Source organism: Malus domestica, chromosome 09 (assembly GCF_042453785.1).
Source record: "Malus domestica chromosome 09, GDT2T_hap1".
NCBI classification, from domain to species: Eukaryota; Viridiplantae; Streptophyta; class Magnoliopsida; order Rosales; family Rosaceae; genus Malus; species Malus domestica.
In genome coordinates, this window is record NC_091669.1 from 17,607,165 (window position 1) to 17,610,679 (window position 3,515).

The 3,515-nt window shown below is 35.0% G+C and overlaps 1 long non-coding RNA gene across 1 annotated transcript; it reads left to right on the top strand.

Moving 5' to 3' along the window:
* Window positions 1-904: 904 nt before the first annotated feature.
* LOC103411634 (uncharacterized) lies at window positions 905-1,640 on the top strand. The gene is made up of 2 exons (XR_525592.4): window positions 905-1,114; window positions 1,234-1,640. It is a non-coding gene; the product is annotated as an uncharacterized lncRNA (long non-coding RNA).
* The last annotated feature ends 1,875 nt before the right edge of the window (window positions 1,641-3,515 follow it).

Here is a 3,515-nt window from a genome sequence, read left to right on the forward strand (position 1 = left end):
CAAAAATAGATAATATTAATGTTTGTAGAACAAAAAAATTATTTTGATCAAAAAATTATAATTGGAAAAGGGGATAATATAGTTAATAACTAATACTCCACTAAATAAGGGGAAAAACGCATAAAAACATAAGAGGATAAATTTAGAAATTAATAATTAACATTTTATTTTAAGAAAATACAATAATGATATGTAATTTAATTTAACAGAAAATTGTGAGGTGTCTATTGGTCAAAGCACTTTAATCAAATTTTGAAAAGGCACAAATGTTTAGTCTAAAAGATATAAAAAAGTTGTAGGGGATTCTAATTTTCCCTACAATTTATCATGTGAGAGGGGAACAAACAAAATCTTGAAAGTAAAATTAATTATAATAAATTTTGATTTTGGTTTTTAGTTTTTAATTTTCAATATGTGTGCTTTTTTAAATATTTTTCTACATCTCTCTTACCCTTTTTGATCCACTCTTCTTCGTTCTTTATTTCTCCCATCCATTTTCACCTTTACCACAACACAAAAATAAAAACCCAAAAGCGCCCGTTAAACTATATAACGTTTATACTATCTAGGGAGAACCCAAATATTCAGTGAAACTACAAGGACGACTAAAATCCTACAGCCTAAGTAAGAAGGCGCACGTTAGTAGCACATTTTGCAGTCTTGTGCGATAATTAGAGCAAACAATTTGCAGTGTGTTGAAAATCACTTGTCATAATAACTGATGGAAGAAATTCTCACTTGTAACGCAACTTGGTTCGCTGGATGGCCTAAACATATGGTCCCTCCAACATTTACTCAACCCCACTTGTTAGAGAGATATGTGGTGGTCGACCCCTCTAAAATGGAGAAAGTCTTAGCGCAGCCTCCATCAATTATCAACCATGCATGCATGTACTATACGAGTCTAGGACTATTGAATTTTGAAACCTATAAATATAAGCCTCACAATATCTGTTACGATCAAAACAAACATCAATTTTTATTATATATTGTATTGTGTCATAAGCAAATATGGCGAGTAATTCTACGACTTCTGCTCTTGTGACCCTCTTCATGTTTGCCATGGTACTGTCTCCGATTTCAACCTCTGAGGCAGCTCGATCCACTTTTATAGGTACTTATTTCACATCACAATTACTACAGCTATATATGTATGTATGTATGTATAGCAATAAGCTTTTATAATGTGGCTTATATGTAGTATGAATTATAATGATATTTTTTGTGATATAGTTTCAGATGCAACATGTCCTGCTTGTGTATGCTGCCCCGGCTCGGCACCAAAAGGCTCTTGCTGCAAATGTTGTGCTAGTTCAACACCACCAATTAACTCTCTGTCCAACAAAGGGGCTCCATGAGACACCAAAATTATATGATAACGACAAAGAGGCCTAAGTTATCACGAAATAAAACATGGCATCCTCTCCTTGGAAGCCATGTTCGTCTTCAATTCAATAATAAGTCTAAAAGTACTGTAACAAAGTGGAATATATATAGTTACAGCGTCTTTCTTTACAATAAACACGTTGGCAAGTCAACAATTATATTTAATGTATAATTGTAACTTTTCTATTATTAGGAATTTCTTCCATATTCCTATGTGTAGGGATTCTAATTAATGGAACAAGACACTCATATTATCTCTCTCTTGTTTCTCTTCCTTCTATGTTCTATATTTTATTTCTATTACATTATCAGCATGCTCTTGATATAGTCTATTTTCTTTTGATTTATTTTCATCTGAGCTAGAGTCACCACATGGTAGAGTTGTTTTGCACTCACCATTAGACTTCACCATGCTCGTCAATTATGTTTCTTATTATTCATTTTCTTTTCTGAGTACAGTTTGCTTATTATCAATCTATTTCCAATTAATTGCATATTGTCAATTGAGGTTGTATGCCATATATATGTGCAGTTTTTCATTTGTAACATTCTTAGCACACTTATTTGGTTTTCATTATTTTGATTCTATGCCATATATGCAAATGCAATTTTTCGTTTGCAAGATTATTATTGAAATGAACATTTTTTTTTCTGTTAGACTAATTCTCACTGTAGTTGGTGATATACTGTTGAAACTTTTTGTATTCCATCAGTTTATTTGCTTATTTAGCAAATACTTAAGTCAGGATTTTTTTTGCTTCTATATTAATCTAATTTGTGTGAATGTATGGAACTCTTCTACTTAATTCACTTTATTGCTAATCAATATAAGCGACCATTTATGTGCAAAATGGTATTGTTTTTTTCGTCTGTATTTCATTATGATGATTTATATCATTTAATAGATCTTGGCATGCAATCCATGTGATGATGAGATTTAAATAGAGATAAGGACTTGTAGTCTCTCTATTCTCATCATATAATTAGATTGGATTTTAGTCCATTGATTTTTCAAATCTTATACAATGATGAGTGGGTTAAAGGCTCGTATATACAATGTTTAAGCAATTGAAATGTAAGATCCCACATCGCCCAGAGGAGTGACCATTATATGTATATTTCCATCTCTACCTTGCACGAGGTCTTTTGGGAGCTCACTGGCTTCGGAGTTCATTGGAACTTGGAAGTTAAGCGAGTAGCGCACGAGGTCACTCCCATGATGGGTGGCCCATTGAGAAGTTCTCGTGTGAGTTCCCAGAAACAAAACCGTGAGGGCATGGTCGGGGCCCAAAGCGGATAATATCGTGCTACGGCGGTGGAGCGGGCCCGAGATGTGATGGACCTTGGGTCGGGATGTGACATGAAAGCTTATTGCTCGCTGTGTCTGTACCCCAAATGAGTATTGTTTTTTTTAGAAGAAGTACGACATTCATTATTGAATGAGAGGGAATAAACATACATAAAAGAGGATAGGGTGCACAACAATGGGCATCGATAAAAATCTTGCCAGGGATTTCAACCCGGACAAAGAGAACAAGAGCGTCCCGCACCAACATTACATAAAATTCCTATCCTCAAATAAAAGATCAATGATACATCCAGAGGTTCCTCAAACCATGTTACTTGGTGTTCCAAAGCCAAACCACACCTGGCCAATCTATGTGCCACTTTGATGGCTTCCCTGTTGTGCGGAAGCGTCAAATATGAAACCAATAAGCTACAACGGTAAAATATGATAAGACAAATAATCCAAATGACACAAGGATTTATACTAGTTCGGCGTAAGCCTACGTCCAGTTCCGAGACGGCGAGGAAATTCCACTAATATCAAAAGGAGATTACAAATTGATGTTTTAACTCTCAAACCCAAAGCCCACATACACCCAATAGCTCTCACTCTCACAAAGAACAAATGGAGAAGATGGAAACATATACCAAATTCCTTCTCTCCCAAAAGCCACAAAATGTAGCCCAAATATCTTTGATTGAGTGATCACTAACAAAAGGGGATTACAAACAAATGGGAAGGAGCATCACTGTTTCAAATGGGAGAGTCGAATGCTTTCTCCTCTGCTCTACTTGCTCTCGGCAGAAAATGAGTTCACACCTTTCCTTTAAATAAAAATCAG